We start from the raw sequence: 23,604 nt of genomic DNA, 5'->3' as shown, positions 1-23,604 counted from the left end.
AAACATGATGCCTAAACATTTAAAATATCATGAATTTGCGCTCAGGACGCTGTCAGTACAAAAATCTCACTCAGGGTGCAAAATGACCATTTTGCCCCTGGAAACCCAAAAAATACCGTTTCATCCCTGGACATTTAAAGTTGACTCGAAGCTTACCAAACTCCTTAAAATATCCTAAAACATATTTAAAAGCATTTCCTAGACGTAACTCGAGCCCAAATCACAACTTAACCGATTCGTTTTAAAAACTTGGATCAAGGTCCCGGTTTTAACCCGAATCGACTCGAAACTAAACCGAAAATTTTCCCAACTTTTTACAATATTTTACAAACACTTAAAGCTCCTAAACCAAGGTAACCAATCCCCTGAACTCACAGATGAAAATTTCAGAACCTCACAAACTCTCGGCCAACCCCTTTACTAAAATCCCATTACAACACATGGCCCCCAAACCATAATTATTTCGGTCCTCCCTTCTACAACCACCTGTCCAACCATTAAAATCACCATTAGGAACCTAACTATCCTTCTAAACTAAGCCAAATCCAAGCAAAAGCCGCTGTACAGCCACGCGATAAAACCAGCCGAAACTATCACATCCCCCTCGATTCACGCCATGCTTCCGAGGATCGGCTTCTCCCTCAACCAAACACCCATGACTGCTTCCTAACATCTCACTAGTGTCTACAAGGTCTGAAACATGGCTAGGTTAGAGTCCATGCACAGCCGAATCCTCCCTACATCAACCAAACCCATTACCGAACCAATAAACATGAGCCGAGACCACCCTTACAAAGTGGTGTGCTGATCTCGTTTCCACCCTACCATTCCACTCCCTACGCTGATAACATCCTTCGAACACACCCTACAGCAGGCCCCTTGCACAACTGAAGGAAAACGTGAGTCACAATTAAAAAAAATGCATGGTGATACCCCCATAATGATCCGGGTCATTGATGACCCGGGTACCATCAAGAACCCGAGTACCACGAGGTTTCCCGAGTGAACACCAAGCAGCCCGGTCTCCCACTCAATCTCCCAGACACTTCTCCTCTTCCCGGGCCCTCATGCAAGTACCCGGGTAACCAACTACCCGGTCACCTCGAGAATTGAACCACACTCGAGTATGATTGATACAGGCAGTCTAATCTGTCAGAACAACTTGGGCTTGGAATGTCCTAGAAGCCATCAAAAGCTACAAGTATGGGCAGCCGAATTGCCATACTTAGTAGGTGGCACGAGAATCGAGGTACCTACCCCATTTTCTACTATAAATAGCAGTTATTAATGTCATTTAATGATCTTAAAATCTTTGAACTCTAAAAGCATTACACATATTTTCTCTCAAATATTGCTTGTGTTCATCTTCAACCTGCTGACTTTAGCATCGGAGTGGCTACGCCGGATACCTCTCCGGCGCCTATTCACGAGTTCTTTTCATTATTTGCAGGTGCTACCACAGCCATTATTCTCACTCAAAATTCCCAAACATTATAAATTGTTGATCTGATCCGTTGGAGCCCCTTACCCGGCTCACCCATTTCAGCGAGATTACATAATTGGCGCCGTCTGTGGGAAACTTGAGTTCAAGACGTTGATATGGCTCGTACAAGAAGAACCAACCAAGATAATTCTCGCGCCCAGGATGATTGAGGGCAGACTTCAAGACAAGTCGGTGTTAATAACACTGGACCAAATCTCATTACTTTAAGCCCAGAGGAGTTACAAAAGATTGTATCCGATGCCATAAAGCAAGCTATGGCCAGAAAAGAAGTCTCATCATGTTACACCACCCGGGGACAGACAGAGGCATGAGCAGGAGCAGGAGATGAAGGAGGATGAGATGGGAGGAGAAGACGAGGAATCCAGCGCCGGGTCCAAATCTCCTACCGTGACAGAAGAGTTGTTAATGTTGAGACAGAAGATGAAGGTGCTGGAAGGACAGTAGGAAAATCAGGGCACTTCTCGGGCAGTCTCTAAGGGATGCCCGTTTGCTGAGATCATTGTCCGGGAACCTCTTCCCGGGAACTTTAAATCAGCCAAAATAAAGGATTATGATGGCAACGCAGACCCAGAGGAACATTTGGCCAGATTCGAGAACATGTCCATGCTACACTGTTACACTGATAGAATCAAGTGTAAGGTGTTCCTGACATCATTGGTGGATTCGGCTCAAAGGTGGTTCGAAGGTTTGGCCCCTCAAAGTATTAGTTCTTTCAGAGACTTCCAAAAGTTGTTCTCACACCATTTCAGTAGCAGCAGAAAGTACAAGAAGACTGCTTTTAGTCTTTTCGAAGTCAAGCAGAGCCCGGAGGATAGTCTGAGGGCTTATATTCGAAGATTCAACAGAGTGGCTCTGGACGTTCCAACTTGTGCCACTGAAACAAAGACTACCGCATTCACCCAGGGCCTGAGAGAGGGTGAGTTTTTCAAATCATTGACTAAGAAGGTGCCCAGGGATTTTGAGGACTTATTGTCCCGGGCAGAGAAGTATATTAACATAGAAGAGGCTCAGAAGCAGAAGAAGGGAGGCTGTTAAGAAGGAGAGAGGAGATCGGGTGTCTAAGCCCGAGGAGAGGGGGCGGAAGAGGGGTAATCCAGGGCATTTTTCTCAGCACGTGCCTCTGAAGATTGCCCGGGAAAGGGAAGTACAAGAATGCAGTAGAGACATGGCCCCGGACCATTAATTATCCTTGCCAGAAAAAGAGATGATTTTGCACTTTCCACAAAAAGTGTTACCGTAACACTAAAGATTACAAAACATTAAAGGAAAATTATGTCCCATCTTCCATCCCCGGACCCAGTCACAACAACAGAGAGCCGAGATTGCTACCTTGGACATCTCGGCAGCCAGGGTCCAACGCCCGGGGAGGAAGTATGAGGAATAGTCCGAGAGGAGAGCCCGGGAGAAGAAGAGAGCCCGAGCTTGAGAGAAAAAAGAATTCACCCCTTGCTACGGGGCTGATAAAAATGATATCAGGAGACTCTACTGACGGAGACTCCAACTGGGCGAGGAAGTCGAGGAGTAGGAGGGAGTGTATGGAGGTAGAAGGAATGAGGAGGAGCGAGGCGGTCATCAGTTTTGGCCCCGAGGATTTAAAGGGAGTGAATCTACCCCACAATGATGCCTTGGTGATCCAAGCCCGGGTGGCAAATTATGACATTCTGAGAGTCTTTATTGACTCAGACAGCTCTGTAAATGTAATTTTTAAAGATGCCTTTGTGCAGATGGATTGCAGGACTATCACTTGGAAACTGTGAAAACTGCCCTCTTTGGCTTTGCTGGCCATGTGGTCTACCCGGAAGGGGAGATTGTATTACCACTAACCTTGGGCTCCCAGGATCTCAAGAAAATGGTGATGACTTCTTTCACCGTGGTGGACTCCCCATCATCTTATAACATCATTCTAGGGAGGCTGGTCGTGAATGAGCTGAGGGCTGTGGCATCTACCTACCACCAAAAGATAAAGTTTCCTGTGGGAGCCAGGGGATGTAGCAGGAGGAAGAGTGGTGGAGAAAGGGGAAGTGCATTTTGTAGCAGAAGAAGAGTAGGAGATAGTAGAAGTCGGACCAGGCCAACAAATCCGGGTGGCTCGGGATCTCAGTACATCCAACCGGGTTAGTTTAATTAACTGTTTAAAAGCTAATATCCATGTGTTTGCCTGGTCCCAACAGGAGCTGACAGGGATTTTTCCTTAATATCGGAGCACCAACTGAACATTCTCCCGGGATCTCACCCGATAAAGCAAAAGAAGAGACACTTTGGTCCTGAAAAGGACAAAGTCATTGATGAGCAGATGAAAGAACTCCTGAAGGCCGGCCACATTCGGGAAATTCAATTCCCTACATGGCTCTCGAATGTGGTATTGGTGCCCAAATCTACCGGGAAGTGGCGCATGTGTGTAGACTTCCGCGATCTTAATAAGGCCTGTCCCAAGGATCATTATCCTCTGCCCCGTATTGATCAATTGATGGATTCTACATCGGGCATCGAATTGCTGAGCTTCATGGATGCATACCAGGGGTATCATCAAATCCTCCTGGCCAAGAGTGATCAAGATAAAGCCAGCTTCATCACCTCGGGAGGTACATTTTGTTATATTGTAATGCCTTTCGGGTTGAATAATGCAAGGGCTACTTACCAGCGTCTAATGAACAAAGTCTTCGAGAAGCAGCTGGGGTGAAATGTGGAAGTCTATGTGGATGATATTCTGGGCAAGACCCGGGAGGTTGCAAGCTTTATTGTTGATCTGAAAGAAACTTTTGCCACTCTCATGCGGTACGGGATCAAGCTTAACCCTGCCAAGTGCATCTTTGGCGTAAAGAGTGGCAAATTCTTGGGATTCATAGTGATAGATCGGGGGATCGAGGTGAATCACGAGAAAGTCAAATCTGTGTTGTGCATGTCATCTCCCCGATCTGTCAAAGAAGTATAAAAGCTGACCGGGAGGATTGCTTCCCTCTCTCGATTTATTTCCCGATCAGCGCACATAAGTTATCTTTCTTTCAAGTCTTGAGGAAGGCCCAGCAATTTGGATGGGATGATAAATGTGAACAGGCCTTCCAGGACTTGAAGATTCATCTTGTAGAGCTCCCTGTATTGGTGAAGTCGGAGCCCGGAGAGAAATTATGTGTTCATCTGTCCACTACAGAGTATGCTGTCAGCTCAGTTCTGATAAAAGAAGAAGGCTCTGATCAAAAACCTGTCTATTATGTCAGCCATTCTCTAGGAGGACCCGAGCTCCGATACAGTGGAGTGGAGAAAATGGCTTTGGCCTTGATCATGACCGCCCGGAAGCTAAGGCCCTATTTCCTGTCACATCAAATCATTGTTTTTACCAATAGTCCTCTCGGTAGGATCATAACTCACTCTGAAGTATCCAGGCGAATGATCAAGTGGACAGTAGAGTTAGGGGAGTATGACATTGAATAAAAACCCCGGGTTGCCATCAAAGCACAAGCTCTGTCATATTTTTTATCCGAGATGGTCCAACCCAATGAGGAGGAAGTATGGAGAATATTCGTGGATGGGGCGTCTAGCCTTGCCGGGTGTGGAGTAGGGGTTGTGATAATATCTCCCCCGGGAGAAAAGATTAAACTAGCACTGAGGATTGACTCCTGGGTAACCAACAATGAGGCCGAGTATGAAGCTGTCCTAGCTGGTATTCAAGCTGCCCGAGAAGTTGGGGCTTCCCGAATTATTCTATATTCTGATTCGCAACTCATTACTCAGCAGATAAAGGGCGTGTATGAAGCTAAGGATGACAGGATGCTAAAGTGTTTACAGCTCATCAAAGCCCGAGCAGAAGTTTTTACGGATTGGGGTATTGAACAAATACCCCGGGTAGGAGAATAGCGAGGCAGATGCTGTGGCAAAAATGGTTGCTTTTTTGTCAGAAGTTAGTACCCGGGAAATCTTGCATGCATCTCGGCTGATCCTTTCTACTGAGGAAGAATGTTACCAGAACCCGAGGACTCCTGGATGACACCTCTGATCAAGTTCATCGTAAATAATGAATTACCCGAGGACAGAGCCCGAGCTCAGAAAACTAAGAGACAAGCTCCCAGGTTTGTTCTCTTAAATAATATTTTTTACAGGAGATCGTTCCAGGGACCTTTTTTAAAATGCTTACCTGAAAAAGAGGTGGATTATGTCCTCCGAGAGATTCATGAAAGATGTTGTGCCGAGCACCTCGAAGAAATGTCTTTGGCCCGGAAAGCAATGCTTGCTCGTTTCTGGTGGCCAACTTTAAGTCAAGATGCTGCTCGAGTGGTCCAAGCTTGTGGGGGCTGTCAACATCATTTGAATTTTAAGCACAGCCCGGCCACTCTCATGAAGCCCATTTGGGCATCTTTCCCTTTTGAACAATGGGGCATGGATATTGTGGTTCCTTTCCCGATTGCCCGGGCTCAGAAAAAACTCTTGTTAGTAGCTGTTGATTATTTTTTCAAGTGGATAGAAGCTAAGCCCTTGGCAAAAATCACTGAGCAGGAGGTATTGAAATTTCTATGGAAAAATATTGTATGCCGGTTTGGAGTGCCTAGAAGATTGATCTCGGACAATGGGAGACAGTTTCAGGGCAAAGTAATTACGTCATGGTGCAAGGAAATGAAGATCACTCAATCTTTTACCTATGTTGCATATCCTAAAGCTAATAGCCAGACAGAAGTTGTCAATAGAATTATTGTACAAGCACTGAAGACAAGGCTACAAGGCAAAGGAAAGGATTGGGTGGAAGAATTACCCAGTGTTCTTTGGGCTTACAGAGCTACTCCCCAGGCACCTACTCAAGAAACTCCTTTCAATCTGGTATATGGTTCTGAAGCAGTCCTTCCAGTTGAGATCGGGCAAACTTCTTCCCGGGTAGAATCTTACCCGGACAACAATGATCAGGCCCGGGCTATGAAGTTGGATTTGGTGGAAGAAAAAAGAGATCGGGCATTCATACGCATGAAGGCATACAGGAGCCGAGTTATGAGATCATATAAAACAAAGGTCTGAATCCGAGACTTCCAAGTAGGGAATCTAGTCATGAAGAAAGTCAAACCTGCTGTGGATGTTGGGAAGCTGGAAGCTCGGTGGGAAGGACCTTATAAAATTATCCGGAGGGTCAGATCGGGATCTTTTTATCTAGAGGATACGCAAGGACGCTCTCTCAAGAGGCCTCGGAAAGTATTTAATTTAAAGCAATATTATGCCTAACAGATGTAATTGATTGATTGAAGATATAATGAAGGTTATATTTTTCTCAAAAAAGAGGTGTTATATTTCTTGCATCTTAACTCGGGAAGTACCAGTTTAAAAGCCTAGGGTACTACATCCTGGCTCGGGGAACCACACCTCGACCACTCCCAAGTCCCGGGACCTGTTCCCCGGCCCAAGGCTCCGTACCTTGGTTCTTAAAAGCCCAGGACACTACACCCTGGCTCGGGGAACCACACTTCGACCACTCCCAAGTCCTGGGACCTGCTCCTCCGCCCAAAGCTCCGTACCTGGGTTCTTAAAAGCCCAGGGCACTACACACTGGCTCGGGGAACCATACTTCGACAACTCCCAAGTCCCGGGACCTGCTCACCGGCCCAAGGCTCCGTACCTTGGTTCTTAAAAGCCCAGGGCACTACACCCTGGCTCGGAGAACCACACCTCGACCACTCCCAAGTCCCGGGACCTGCTCCCCGGCCCAAGGCTCCGTTCCTTGGTTCTTTAAAGCCCAGGGCACTACACCCTGGCTCGGGGAACCACACCTCGACCACTCGCAAGTCCCGGGACCTGCTCCCCGGCCCAAGGCTCCGTACCTTGGTTCTTAAAAGCCCAGGGCACTACACCCTGGCTCGGGGAACCACACCTCGACCACTCCCAAGTTCCGGGACCTGCTCCTCGGTCCAAGGCTCCGTACCTTGGTTCTTAAAAGCCCAGGACACTACACCCTGGCTCGGGGAACCACACTTCGACCACTCCCAAGTCCTGGGACCTGCTCCTCCGCCCAAAGCTCCGTACCTGGGTTCTTAAAAGCCCAGGGCACTACACACTGGCTCGGGGAACCATACTTCGACAACTCCCAAGTCCCGGGACCTGCTCACCGGCCCAAGGCTCCGTACCTTGGTTCTTAAAAGCTCAGGGCACTACACCCTGGCTCGGAGAACCACACCTCGACCACTCCCAAGTCCCGGGACCTGCTCCCCGGCCCAAGGCTCCGTTCCTTGGTTCTTTAAAGCCCAGGGCACTACACCCTGGCTCGGGGAACCACACCTCGACCACTCGCAAGTCCCGGGACCTGCTCCACGGCCCAAGGCTCCGTACCTTGGTTCTTAAAAGCCCAGGGCACTACACCCTGGCTCGGGGAACCACACCTCGACCACTCCCAAGTTCCGGGACCTGCTCCTTGGTCCAAGGCTCCGTACCTTGGTTCTTAAAAGCCCAGGGCACTACACTTTGGCTCGGGGAACCACACCTCGACCACTCCCAACTCCCGGGACCTGCTCCCCAGCCCAAGGCGCGATACCTTGGTTCTTAAATGCCCAGGGCATTACACCCTGGCTCGGGGAACCACACCTCGACCACTCCCAAGTCCCGGGACCTGCTCCCCGGCCCAAAGCTCCGTACCTTGGTTCTTATAAGCCCATGGCACTACACCCTAGCTCGGGGAACCACACCTCGACGACTCCCAAGTCTCGGGACCTGCTCCCCGGCCCAAGGCTCCGTACCTTAACCCTGAAATATGCTCTTACCCAACTTTTCTACTTGTTATACGCGCTAAGGTTTTATATCCGTGTTTAAGGTTGCTTACATCCAGTTCATTTACGAAATGTGAGGCATTTTATTCATTGCGGGGATAGAAATCCCGGGTACTTATTTAAAGTCGCCGGTTAATCCAAAGCACTTAGAAGATTTTTAGGTTATTGACATACAAACAGTTATATCATCCGAGTTATTGAAGACATATCGGAATATGATTGCAGAGAAGATAAGGGGAAATGAAGATTTTCATTAATAAAAGCTCGAAGGCCAAAAGATTACAAGACAGGAAAATACGAATGAAAATACAATCCTAATCTATATCTACATGTTCAGGCCCGGGCTGCTCTTCTCGGGATGCTTCCTTCTCCTCCTCACCTTGCAGCCCGGGCCTGAACATGTAGATATAGATTAGGATTGTATTTTCATTCTTATTTTCCTATCGGAAGGGAAGCAATGGCCAGACCAAAATCGGGAAAGTTTTCCCTATCTGGAGGTAGGAGTCCAGCTTCCTCAAATTGCTCCCGGAATTTTTCAAAACCGGTCTGAAAGAGAGGATAGGCCTTATCCACCACGGCCTTCTTCAACTCGGGAGATTGAAGGAAGGAAGCTTGCCACTTGTCTTTGTTATATTCAGCCAGGGCCAGGGCACTCTCTGCTCGCTTAGCCCGATGCAATTGAAACTCTGCCTGTTTTGAAATGGCATGGAGGCTCGATTCCGAGACAGACAGAGAGCCTTGCAGACGTTCCTCTCGGACAAGGCCTTCAGTAATGTCCTCTTGGGCCTTGTCGCACTCAGCCACTTCTTCCTCATGGGTGGCTCGAGCACGGGCTAGCTCCTCTTGCAGCCTCTCCTGAGCATCTTGGAAAGACCGGGCTTGCTTGCCAGAGATAGTGGCAGCCCCTGCAACCTCCTCAAAAGCCGAGATCAGCAGGTGAGCTGCCTGTTCAAAAACAAGTTCAATAAGAATCAACAGTGATCAGAGTAAGAAAAGATTATGGGGACTAACAAAAAACTTACCGACAAAAGCTTGTTCGAGCCCTCAAAAATTTTGGCAGAAGCACGAGCATTCTTCAAACGAGCCTCCTCGTCAGGAGTGAGAAGCTGTTTGAAAATCTTCATCCCCCGTGCCGAAGGCCCCTCCTCAAGAATATTTATTCGGGGAGGCTGCTCGAGGAGAGGAGGTTGTTGATTGGGTTGCTGCTCGAGCTCGAGGAGGCGAGGCTGTTGGTCAGATTGTTGGAGGGGAGGGGTGGTTGACCGGGTCACAGGAGAGGAGCTTTGACCCACCTCCCGGCCGTCCTTGGCCAAAATATGCTCCGGGCTTGTGATAGCCTTTCGCTTCCTCTGGGTCAGAGGGACGTGATCTTCAGAGTCATCCCGGGATTCATCATGGGTGGCCTCCTCCTCCCGGTGGGCCTCGGCCGAGCCCGTTGTGCTCGTTGGGCCGCCTCCTTGGCCTGTTTCTTCTCCAAAGCAGCTTTCCTGGCTGCCAGCTTCTTTTCTTTGGCCACCTTCTCGGCCGCCCATTTCTTGGCATAAACCTCCTGAATTCTCGAGTTATCTAAATAAATAGGGAAAAGAAACGTCAGTACAAATTGCAAATTTGCATAAGAAATATTAAAAGACGGGTATGAAACGATATGTACCAGGTTGAGCACCCGAGCCAGCAGCCTCGTCGATCACCCTGTCCAAAGGGTCCTCTGCCCAGGTACTCAACCCATAAGCCACCAGATTCTCGTTGGAGTTGAGAACGGAGGATGAATATTTGTGGCCCTCCACCAGGGTTTGACTTGCGAGGAAAGGTTCCTCAAATTTATAAGCCTGGGGAAGGGCGGGTTGCGTGGGGAGAGAAGGGAGAAACCCGGTCAGACAAGGGAGAGGACCGGGGAGTTGAATAAAGAAATATCTTCCTTTCCACCCTTTCTGTGAGGAAGGGATGTCATCAAGGAATTGGGCATTTTGCCGGGCGGTCAAGGAAAATGCATTATCCCCAAGCCGGCAAGAAAAATAATAGTGAAGAACAAGGGGGATGATAAGAAGATTATTCATTTTAAAGAGAATATAGGCCGAAGCCATGATACGAAAGGAATTGGGATGGAATTGGTTGAAAGGCACACCAAAAAACTTGGCGACCTGAATATAAAAAAGAGGGAGGGGAAAACGAAGACCATTTCTTACTTGGTCCCGGAAAAAGGTGGTATAACCCGGGGGAGGGTTGTTTGCCCTATCAGAGGCCCCGAGGATTATGATAGAATAGGACAAAGGAATAAACCCCAGAGTTCTGAGTTCCTCGTCCGCCCCCGAGCGCAGAGAGCTGCTCATTGAGGAGAACCAAGGAACTCCCGGGGTCTCCGTAGAAGGGTGGCCAGAAGCCCGGGCTTTGCCCTTACCCTTGTCCTTTTTAGAGACACGGGAGGTGCCCGAAGAGGAGGGTTTGGTTTGAAGAGTTTTTTATTTTTGAGAAGTCTGGGAAAGAAGGCGACCGCGAGGGGGAGATGAGGAGGAGTTTGAGCGCAGCGCGGTGGACTCATCACTGGGAGAGCCCCGCGCATTGGCTCCAGAAGTAGAGGAAGTAGAATTATACATGGTTGGGAGAAAGAACTTACGATTTCAAAGAGAGATGGGTGGTGGCAGCGGCGGAAGTTCACCGGAGAAGAGGGAGTTTGCGCAGAGAAGACTTCGAGAAAAAATTTTGCAAGAGCTTCGCCGAGTTTGTGAATTTGAAAGTGTTTTTTTCAAAATAGGAGGCCTAGTATATATAGGCGGTGGGGGAAGATCTCACCCGTTGATCTAAGAACACGTGGACGATCGTGATGAGCCTTGAAAATTGTACCGGGCATATGAAGGGACATGGACAATTATAAATGTGTCAGATTTATCGGATTCTCGGAATGCGAAACGATTTTCGGCGAGAGTTTAATGCTAAAGCATGCACCATTATGACACCATATTAGTTGCCCGAGAATATAAAACGGTGCTCTATTCTAAGCCCGGGAGATATGAGACCCCGACACTTTATTCTAAGCCCGGGATATATGAGGCCCCGACACTTTATTTTAAGCCCGGAAGGTATGAGGCCCCGGCACTTTATTCTAAGCCCGGGAGATATGAGGCCCCGACACATTATTTTAAGCCCGGGAGGTATGAGGCCCCTGCACTTTATTCTAAGCCCGGAAGATATGAGGCCCCGGCATTCTATTTTAATCCCGAGAGATATGAGGCCCCGGCATTCTATTTTAATCCCGGGAGATATGAGGCCTCGACACTTTATTTCAAACTCGGGGGATATTAAGTCCTGGCATTTCAGTTCGTCATTTATCAGTTATTGTCAGCTAGTCTTATGTCAGTTATTTTGTTCAGTTCATGATATATATATCAACTGATGAAATTAAATTTTTGCAGCAAAGTAAAAAACAAAGATAAACTAGATAAGCATTTTATTTATTTAAAGAAATTTTTGTGGATTACATTGAAATACTCCTCCTCTACAAAAGCCATCCACATGGTCATCCATTTTTTTACTTCTCCAGTGGACGTCTTGAGGAAACTATCGGAGTCGGTGATGTTCGTTAGAATCTTCCTCTCCTTGTAAAGCATCAGCTGGCAGACGTAGTCATATTCAAAGAGATTCACTGTCTCGGCAACGTGCAGGCGTTCCCGATATTTCTCCAGCTTTGCCACCAGTCGAGGAGTGGTAGCTTCTCCACATTCGTAAAGAAACTGCAGTCCTTGCATCTCCTCCCAGTAGCGAAGGATCTTTTGAAAGACTTCATATACCATTTCAGCTTTCCGCTTTTCAAAAGTTGCGTTCATGAACTCCTCCGCCATATCAGGAGTCTTCGAGCTACTTGAACCTGCCATTATACTTTTCGGATAATAATTTGCTAATATGATTGAAAAATAGGTGGATTACTATATATAAAAGAAGGAATCAATCTCCGCCGTTTATCTTAATCAAATCGGACGAACAAGACGAATCTAGGAAATTGCACAGACATGTGAAAGGGCGTGTACGGATATCGAGGAAATAGGCTCATTATTGCCTCAAAATGTGAAAGGATTTTAGGCGGTGTAAATGCTAAAACACACGTCATTATGACACCCCTTGGACTGATCGAGAATACTAAACGACAAGAATTGCAGAGCCCGGGAGAGAGGAGGCCCCGGTACCTTATTCAGAGTCCGGGATATTTGAAGACCCCGATGCTCTCAACACACTTAGAAATTCAACAAATGTACGACTATGACTAATCGGGACAGCGAGTAAAAACTCTAGCCCGACTATTTTAGAGATGGGTGGTGATACCCTCATAAGGATCCGGGTCATTGATGACCCGGGTACCATCAAGAACCCGAGTACAACGAGGTTTCCCGAGTGAACACCAAGCAGCCCGGTCTCCCACTCAATCTCCCGGACACTTCTCCTCTTCCCGGGCCCTCATGCAAGTATCCGGGTAACCAACTACCCGGTCACCTCGAGAATTGAACCACACTCGAGTATGATTGATACAGGCAATCTAATCTGTCAGAACAACTTGGGCTTGGAGTGTCCTAGAAGCCATCAGAAGCTACAAGTATGGGCAGCCGACTTGCCATACTTAGTAGATGGCACGAGAATCGAGGTACCTACCCCATTTTCTACTATAAATAGCAGGTATTAATGTCATTTAATGATCTTGAAATCTTTGAACTCTAAAAGCATTACACATATTTTCTCTCAAATATTGCTTGTGTTCATCTTCAACCTGCTGACTTTAGCATAGGAGTGGCTACGCCGGATACCCCTCCGGCGCCCATTCACGAGTTCTTTTCATTATTTGCAGGTGCTACCACAACCATTATTCTCACTCAAAATTCCCAAACATTATAAATTGTTGATCTGATCCGTTGGAGCTCCTTACCCGGCTCACCCATTTCAGCGAGATTACATCACATGGTATGGATGAAAATCGAAAGAATCCTTCCTGCTCCTAGACCGACCGAATATTTTCATGCATCATACACACATCTGTTATATATATATATACGTGAATGATGCAGCAAAAGAGGATACAAAGCATGTTTGTAATGACGCAAAAACACGAGGGACTCGAGGTGGAAGCCGGAGGGAGTTTCTTAGCAAGAACAAGCCAAAACCGTGCCTTCAGCTGGTGTTTCTCTCTGAAACCGAGGGCACTAAAATCAGAATGGGGTGTCGGCTGATGGGGAGGGGATTAGGTTTAGGTTAAGGGTTAATATATAATAATTAAATGGTTAAACAAATAATTAATGGGCCTAATATGATAATTACGGGTTTGAAAAGGTTTTTAAGCCCAACAAGATTAAAAATAATCCATTAAATCCAAACGCACTCCCGAAAAATATATCGTGTTGAAATGGTTTTGAAAATATTAGCCGAAACCTCAAAACGTCTCCCGATTCGGTAAAATTTGTATACCGATAAAAATTAAAATCATGCGGGTAAAAATACCCAAAAATTCACATTTTTTGAAAAATACACTTAAAACGCTTCAACTTAATTTATAAAAATAAATCGTGAAATAAAATAATTTTTCTGAAAATTCTCCGGTTTCCGATCCTCGTTCGAACGTGAAATGCACCTAGAAACCCTAGTGCGTGAACTTTTAAAATTTCATGAATTAAATCCTATCATACATGAATTATGCATAAAATGCATAAAAATTATTAAACACATAATTAATGAAATAAACATACATTTAATGCTTTAAAACAATTTAATAAAATACCAAAAAAATTTAATAACTTGCATGCATGTGGTTTACGTGAACCTTCAAATTTTTCGGAACGTTACAATCTACCCCCCTTAAATTGAATTTCGTCCCCGAAATTCGCTTATCCTTGATAAAAAAAAAGTTTAGACTCTTAATTCTAATATTCCAATAATTCACGTTTTTGCTGCGCTACTCTGATAAAATAAGTGTTAAGTTGTCATTACGTCTCCTCAATTCTAATAAATTCTACCTTCTAAATCCTCATTTGCGGAACTCAACTTATAACGACCCATGATAACCTAGTTTCAATTTTCTGTAACCTCAAATTTCAACTTTTTTTAAACTTCCCAATATTAGAAATGGCAGTCCGAATTTTATTGCCTCTTAATTTTTTTTATTTATACTATACCCAGGATGTTCATTGATCTATTACATTTGTATTTATGCAGTTCACCCTAAGAAACCTTAGCACCAAAATTTACTGATCGATTCCTGTCCTCGATAATAGACTTAAAAGTAAAAAATTATCTCAACCCCATAATAATATTAGCCTAAGATCCTTGAATCGAATCTTTATCTTACGGCACCAAACCTACATAACTTACTATTTACAAGTACATTACGGATGTAAAATTGTTGCAAATCTTAAACATCAAATAACATTAATCCATAAAACCCAATTATATAATAATGATCTTCTACCTAATTAGTAAAACCCGTCTTGCATCAGTTGCATGCTTAAATTATTCCCTTCCCAATTACAATATAGTTGAGGCCTAAGACTTAATAAGTTATCCCATGGTAGCCTTAGACTAACTCTAATAAATCAACTTCGCTTATAGCCTCTAGAGTTCTAGAATCCCCATATCACGATTTTAGCTTTCTTACTTGGTAAAAATCTTAATATTTATTCATCAATAACTTATGTCGAACACAATTAATTACCCTTTTGTCTTTATTTCATCCAAAATTTTCGTATGAAAAAATATCTCATAAATTTGAAATTCAAACTTACCTAATCCAAATAGCTTTGGATAAAATAATTCCAATACACATATCCGCTTAGTTCCATGTTTTTTAATGACTTTCAAAATTTCTCAAGACAAGGTGTCTACCTCACCTCTTACATGCGTATATCAAATATCCTAACCATCAATCACACCCAACTTTCTAGAAAACTTAAATTTCAAAAAAATTATAATTTTAACTCTTAAGATCACGATTAAAAATTATGATACATCAAACTTAAGTTCCCAAAATTTTGTTAGCTCCATGTCTATTCTTATAACTTAGCTAACTGTTCAACTTCACCTTAAATTGTCATCACTTTAAATTGTTAATTTGCCATAACATTATTTCACTAACACTTAAATTTTTAAGCCCAAGATTGATTCATCCTACAATGTCCTTGATTACCATTTCTTATGTAGAACCCGTAAATCAGACTACGTATAAGCCATGCATAATTTCTAGTATTTAAATTTAATAATTTTTATGCATGAGGATTTAAATTCTTTCCTTTGAATTTAATTATTTTATGCAGTAGTTTAGTTATTACCTTTTTAGTTATTTAAGTGAGGCCGGACTGGAGTTGGAGTTTTGAGATAAAATTTAATATTAAGAAAACATTCTCAGAATTTATTTTAGATAAATAATAAGTTAATTTAATGTAAAAGAATGTTTAAGGAATTATTTAAGTAATTTAAATGTTTAGCCATGCATCCAAGATAATGTTATTCCATAATTAATTTTTTAATTCACTAAAATATTTAATGAGTATATAAAACACTAAAGATTTAAAATACAATAGATAAAACACTAAAGATTTAAAATATTTATCGAGTGAGAAATTGAAGAGCACTCCGCCTCCTCCGCGCCGCGTAGTCGTTGTTTTCATTTGTTTTTCGTTCAAAACAAATCCAGGCATGTTTATATTTTCTTTCACTCTTCAATCAAGTCATAATATGATTTTTAAACATTTCATGATCATGATTTTTATGAAGCAAAAAAAAAAAAATTGTTCAAGGCATTTCTTTGAAACATGTACAGATTTTCTTGTCTTCCTTGTGCTCTTCACGGTTTCGGCTGTTTTGATGATTTCAGGTGGGTGGCTTGACCCTAGGCTCCAAAGACTGCACATGCTGGAAATCAGAAATGACAGCAACTCTTCTCTAGTGTCACAATGAGTCTCGAATTTTTCAGTTTGCTGTCAAGGGTGATGTTTCTGATCTTGGCTGCCCTACGGGCTATAACCATGGTTAGAACATCTCCTTGTTATGTCTAAGACGAGACCAAGTTGGCCTTTCAAGACTTGGTCCATGGCTACATCGGTTTTTCAAAATAAAACAAGACAAGCACCCCCTTCGACCCCTTTTTCAATTTATGCATGTGTACTCTCGGTTTTGGTGGGTTGGTGTGGATCTTGGTTGGCTTCTTAGCCCTTAGCCACGGTTCATATTATACCCCTTGATGTCTAGATCATGCCATGGTCAATCAAATGGCCACTGGAATGGTCCATGACAGCAAACGAAGCAACTCTCCCCATGCGCGCAGATTCGCCTCTCGGGTGGGAGTTTTGTGTGATCCATGGTGTTGCTTGGATTGTGGCTGGCCTAGGGCCCTTAGCCATGGTTGAAGCCACACCTTAAGATGTTGGGAAGAGGCTCTGGTTGGTGGTTCAAGCCCCAATGGCCATTAGCCTCGCAAACAACGCAAAGGAACGCAAGCGCTGCTGCTGTATTTTTGTGACAGCAAGTTGTGCTTCGGTTCAGAGGCTCGTTTGAGTTCTTGATTGGCATTTAGCCTATGGCCTCGAACTGGACAGTGCCACATCAAGTTAGGAAGGTCATGGTTCTTGGCCGTTTGTGATTCGGTTAAGTTTCAAGGTCGTACGAGAATTTACGGTGCAATGCGCCAAAGTGACTCTCGAAAGATTTTTTCATGTTTTGGCCTCCATTCACCAAAATTTCGAGTACTGTAATTTTAGGGGCATTATTTCATCATTTTAGGGGTATTTTAATCATGACTAAATGATGGTTCGGTGTTGGTTTGGGTTGGCACGGAGTCATGATTAAATAATAAGTTGTTGGGCGTAATTGTCTCATTTTTGGATTCAATTACAAGTTTTGGTCAAGTTAAATCATTTGCATATTTTTCATGTTAGAATTAGGTCGCAGCGAGCCTGGGAACGATCCAACCCAGCAAAAATATATAAAAGTTTATTTTTGAGATATGTGCGATATTGCTTGTGGCCACCTCACTTCATGGGATAGCAGCTTATCATGGGATTATTACTTCATCCTGTTGTCACTGACCGGTTCAGTTCATGTTCATGTATTGGTAGATCTCTGCCGCCCAATATACTGTGGATTAGTCTGATCAGACGATTCAGTTCAGTTCAGTTCAGGGGTCACTAGCGTAGAACATATTCTCAACAGAAAATTTATGACATGTTATTTTATGACAGGGCTCGATTGAGCAAACATTTCACTTATGATTTTCAGTTCAGTTATGCACGTATTATAATTACTCATGACATGATATTTTTACGTTACGCCAGACTCATGATATTTTTATCTTGCTTGAAATTTTATTATTATTAATTGTTATTTATGATATATGCATGCTGAGTCTTTAGACTCACTAGATTTGATTGTTGTAGGTACTGATGAGGTTGGGATCGAGGGCGGGGACAAGTGAGCCATCTTGGGTTGGCAGTAGTGGAACCCGAGACCTCATTTTCAGCATTTACCATTTTTATGCCCAAACATTTTATCTTTTGTTGGATTATTTTAAATTGTTATTTTGCAAACAATAATTACTTCCGCTGCTATTTTGAACATTAAACTTTTTATCAGTTTATTTCATGAATGAGACATTTTATTTATTTAAAGAGAAAATTTTAAATTCTTCCGCAAATTCTTAAATACGAATTTCGGGCCTCTACACCTGGTATCAGAGCCTATGTTCTTGTAGAGGGTTGTACTACTACTGACCTCGAGAAGCTCACGAAGTCACGTCTTCGGTCTGTAAGTTTTACGTTTACGCACTTTGTTTAAAGCATGAAATATTTTAACAGCATGTTCTTATGAAATATTTTATGATCAGATTATGATTACGCAGTATTTATTTAAATTTAAAGAAATAATAGAAATTATGCATGTTAGTTACGTATGGGTTATATATGGAACAGTATGCCCCCTAGACGCATTCTTGAGCGTACGAGAGATGATGAGCCTCACCAGGAGGACAGGGAGGATCAGAGACAGGAGAGGAACGAACCTCCACCCCCTCCACCTGACATGAATGCCCAGATGCTAGCTGGGATGACTCAGTTCTTCGCACAGTTTGCGGGGAACAATGCTGTGGCAGCCAGGCCGACAGGGCCCGAGGCTACTTATAAGAGGTTTATAAAGATGCGGCCGAAGGAGTTTTTAGGGGCGACAGATCCCATGATTGCCGAGGGCTGAATTAAGTCCCTCGAGGTTATCTTCGAGTTCATGGAGCTTTGAGATGCAGACAGAGTTCGTTGTGCCACCTATCTATTCGGAGGAGATGCACGCTTATGGTGGGAAGGAGCATCAGTAGCCCTGAACTTGGCTACACTGAGTTGGACGCGCTTCACGGAGGTATTCTACTCCAAATATTTTACTGATGAGGTGCGTTCCAGGTTGACCAGGGAGTTCATGACCCTGAGACAAGGAGATCTGACTGTTACGGAGTTCGTCCGTAAGTTTGAGAGGGGTTGCCAAGTGCTCACGCCGCCATCCTGGAGCATGTATGTATAGCTCAGGGAAGTGTTATAAGTGTGGTAGTCCAGACCACTTACTTCTGCAGTGCCCTCGTGAGAGTTTGCCTACCCAAGGCAGAGTTTTGCCCTTCATGCGATAGAGACGAACCCGGAGACCATGCTTATGAAAGGTATCTTACAGCTTTAAGTTTATATTTGAAATTCGATGTTTTGGGAATCTGGGTTAATATTTTGAACTTAAAATTGCGATAGGATTGCGTGCTCTACTCAGTATTATTTTCGGGAATTAGGTTAGAAGAATTTTGACCTTCGCCTGTCTATAAGTTAGTTCTAGTAATTATTGGGTTCAGCTTGATGTTCCAACCTTTCTGGGAGAATTTTTATATCCGGTTCCGCTATAAAAGCCTTGATAGATTCAGGGGTTACTCACTCGTTTATTTCGGAGGTCTTTGCTAACTTCCTCAAGGTCAAGACCGTTGGGTTAGATGTGGCGTATTCAGTAGTACTGCCTTCTGGAGAGGAGATGACAGCTACCAATGTGATCCGAGACATAGACCTCGAGTTTCATGGCAATCTTGCTTATGCGGATCTTATCGTACTGCCGATGCCAGAGTTTGACTTCATTCTAGGGATGGACTGGCTATTGCGGAACAGAGTTTTGATTGACTTCCAGCGGAGATCTGTTCTAGTCCGACCACCTGGGATGACACATTTCTTATTCAAACCAGACAGGTACTTTCCTTTACCGCGCATTATACCTTGTGTCCAGGCTAGGAAGCTCATGCATAGAGGGTGTCGGGCGTTTTTAGCAATTTTTATTTCTGTCCCCGAGGCACCCAGTCAGTCAGCTTCAGATGTTCCGATTGTTAGAGACTTCTTAGAAGTTTTTCCTGAGGACGTCTCTGGTATGTCACCCAAGAGAGAGGTGGAGTTTTCCATGGAGCTTATGCCAGGTACAGTTCCGATCTCAAAAGCACTGTACCGACTAGCACCGACAGAGATGGCAGAACTTAAGAAACAGATTCAGGAACTTCTGGACAAGGAGTTCATTCGCCCGAGTTTTTCTCCATGGGGCGTGCCAGTCTTGTTTGTGAAGAAGAAGGATGGTTCTATGAGGCTTTGCATTGACTACCAGAAGTTGAACCGGGTTACAGTGAAGAACAAGTACCCACTTCCACAGATTGAGGATTTATTTGATCAGTTGCAGGGAGCTTCGGTATTCTCCAAGATTGATCTGCGTTCTGGTTATCACCAGTTGAGGGTGAAAGACACTGATGTTTCCAAGACTGCTTTTAGGACTCGATATGGCCACTATGAGTTCCCTGTGATGCCGTTCGATTTGACGAATGCGCCAGCGATCTTCATGGATCTCATGAATCGCGTATTTCAGCCGTATCTTGACCAGTTTGTAAAAATGTTCATAGACGACATTCTCGTCTACTCGAAGAATCAGGAGGATCATAGCAGACATCTGACCACAGTTTTACAGACCTTGCAGAAGCATAAGTTATTCGCCAAGTTCAGTAAGTGAGAGTTCTGGTTAGAGAAAGTGGCGTTCTTAGGCCACATTGTTTCCAGTAGCGGGATTGAGGTAGACCCAGCGAAATTTGCAGAAGTCAAAGATTGGGTTGTGCCGCAGAATGCATCAGAGATCCGCAGTTTCCTTGGGCTAGCAGGATATTATCGGAAGTTTATTCGGGGATTCTCCTCCATCGCAGTTCCACTCACATCATTGACCAAGAAGAATGTTAAATTTGTGTGGAGCGAGGAGTTTCAGAAGAGCTTCGATACTTTGAAGCAAGCTCTTATCTCAGAACCAGTTTTGGCCATGCCGTCAGGGCCCGGCGAGTTTGTTCTATATACCGATGCTTCGAAGCTCGGTCTAGGCGCAGTATTGATGCAGCATGGGAAGGTGATAGCGTATGCTTCTCGTTAGCTGAAAATCCATGAGAAGAACTACCCTACCCATGATCTAGAGTTGGCAGCCGTGGTCTTTGCCTTGAAGATTTGGAGGCATTATTTGTATGGAGAGAAGTGCCAGATCTTTACCGACCACAAGAGCCTCAAGTACTTCTTTACGCAGAAAGAGCTGAATATGCGTCAGAGGCGTTGGTTGGAGTTAGTGAAGGATTACAACTGTGACATTAGCTACCACCCGGACAAAGCTAATGTAGTTGCGGATGCATTGAGCAGGAAGGTCGCAGTGATGGCTCATTTGACGATTCAGAGACCTCTTCAGTCTGAGATGCAGAGGTTTGATCTAGAGACTTATCCTCGAGGTAGAGTTCCCCGTTTATCTACTTTGACGATTCAGTCCTCTCTTCTAGACCGTATTCGTAGTGGGCAGTCAGCAGATGAGCAGTTGGCAAAGTGGAAGCAGAGAGATGAGGCCAAGGGCAGTGTCTTGTATACAGTTAGTGACGGTACTGTGAGATATCGCGACAGAATGTGGGTTCCTAGCAGTGATTCTATCCGAGAGGATATTCTATCAGAGGCCCATATGTCACCGTACTCTATTCATCCTGGGAGTACAAAGATGTACAAAGACCTGCAGTTATTGTATTGGTGGCCTGGTATGAAGAAAGACGTCAGACAGTTTGTATCCGAGTGTCTGACATGTTAGCTTGTGAAAGCAGAGCATCAGAGACCAGCAGGTATGCTCAAGCCTCTTCCTATTCCCGAGTGGAAGTGGGAGAATGTTACCATGGACTTTGTTACCGGTTTGCCGAAGTTAGCCAGAGGATCAAATGCTATCTGAGTGATTGTTGATCGTCTTACCAAGTCAGCGCACTTCTTGCCTATCAAAACGACTTTCACCATGATTCAGTATGCAGAGTTATATATCCGGGAGATCGTCCGACTTCATGGTATTCCTATTTCTATCGTATCTGACAGAGACCCCAGATTCACTTCCTCATTTTGGAAGAGTTCGCATTCGACTATGGGTACGAAGTTGTTGTTTAGCACAGCTTTCCACCCTCAGACAGATGGGCAGTCAAAGCGAGTTATTCAAATTTTGGAGGATCTTCTCCGTGCTTGTATTATGGATTTCTCTGGGAGCTGGGAGTCGAACTTGCCATTAGTAGAGTTCACCTATAACAACAGTTTCCAGGCGTCTATAGGTATGGCTCCGTTTGAAGCACTGTATGATCGTAAGTGTAGATCTTTTATTCATTGGGATGAAGTAGGGGAAAGAGTAGAATTGGGTCCGGATATTATTCAGCAGGCTGCCGATTTAGTAGTCAAGATCCGGAATAGGATGAGGACTGCTCAGAGCCGACAGAAGAGCTACGCGGATCAGAGGAGGAGAGATCTAGAGTTTGCCGTTGGCGACCATGTTTTCGTGAAGATGGCACCTATGAAAGGTGTCATGCAATTTGGGAAGAAAGGGAAGCTCAGTCCGAGATTCATTGGACCATTTGAGATCCTCGACAGAGTTGGGACGCTAGCTTATCGTGTTGCTCTTCCGCGGAATCTGGCCGGAGTACACAATGTGTTCCACGTCTTATGCTGAGAAAGTATATGGCGAATCCTTCGCATGTCTTGAATTTCGAGCCGTTGCAGCTTACTCCGAACCTGTCCTATGAAGAAAGACCAGTGCAGATCTTAGACAGACAAGAAAAGAAGTTTCGGAACAAGCTGGTTAAGCGAGTGAAAGTCAAATGGCTTAATCATTCAGAGGAGGAAGCTACGTGGGAGTCTGAGCCAGAGATGAGGAGTCGGTACCCCGAGTTATTCGGTAAGTTTTAGTTTCGAGAACGAAATTTCTTTTAAGGGGGGAGAGTTGTAGAACCCGTAAATCAGACTACGTATAAGCCATGCATAATTTCTAGTATTTAAATTTAATAATTTTTATGCATGAAGATTTAAGTTCTTTCCTTTGAATTTAATTATCTTATGCAGTAGTTTAGTTATTACCTTTTTAGTTATTTAAGTGAGGCCGGACTGGAGTTGGAGTTTTGAGATAAAATTTAATATTAAGAAAACATTCTCAGAATTTATTTTAGATAAATAATAAGTTAATTTAATGTAAAAGAATGTTTAAGGAATTATTTAAGTAATTTAAATGTTTAACCATGCATGCAAGATAATGATATTCCATAATTAATTTCTTAATTCACTAAAATATTTAATGAGTAGATAAAACACTAAAGATTTAAAATACAATATTTAAGAAATATTTTCCCCTACATTGTATTCAAATTTTCGGCCATTTCACTTTTAAGGATTTAATTAATTGCCAACTCTCCATTTTGATATTTTTCTTTAAATATCCTTTCATGGCATAGATAATCCTCTCATTTTAAATCTTCATTTAATTAATAATTAAGCAATTTCCTACCCTACCTTAGTTGATAAAAATTGGCCCCCTCATTTTCTAGATCAAAAATATTTGACAACCCATTCCTTTGATTCTTTCCTAATCCTTTTCTTGTTAGATAATTCCCCCACTTTTAAATCACCAACAAATAAATGATCAAATAATTTTTCTCCCTTGTTCCTAGACTAAAAAATCGACCAAGTGCACTCCTCGATACCCTTCAAATCTTTTGATATCAAACCATCTAACAAATTCTAGGATAGAAAGATTTATCTTGCCATTTAAGTCCCATTCATCTAGCAACCTTCCCTCATTTCTTCCTAGACATTTCTCCCTCACCATATCACCGAAATCCAGTAGGTTTCAGAGAGGAAAAATCGTGAGAAGGCCTTGAGAAAACAAGAGAGAAAATCGAGTGAGAAAGTGAAGAGCACTCCGCCTCCTCCGCGCCGCGTAGTCGTTGTTTTCATTTGTTTTTCGTTCAAAACAAATCCAGGAAAGTTTATATTTTCTTTCACTCTTCAATCAAGTCATAATATGATTTTTAAACATTTCATGATC

The 23,604-nt window shown here is 43.8% G+C and overlaps 1 long non-coding RNA gene across 1 annotated transcript in view; it reads right to left on the bottom strand.

Moving 5' to 3' along the window:
- Positions 1-23,604, bottom strand: part of LOC142504805 (uncharacterized) — a 29,708-nt gene that overhangs the window by 741 nt on the left and 5,363 nt on the right. The gene's annotated exons all lie outside the window — the stretch shown is intronic.

The sequence above is a fragment of the Primulina tabacum genome, chromosome 10 (genome assembly GCF_025594145.1).
Source record: "Primulina tabacum isolate GXHZ01 chromosome 10, ASM2559414v2, whole genome shotgun sequence".
Taxonomy (NCBI): Eukaryota; Viridiplantae; Streptophyta; class Magnoliopsida; order Lamiales; family Gesneriaceae; genus Primulina; species Primulina tabacum.
This window is presented reverse-complemented; position numbering and strand designations above follow the sequence as displayed.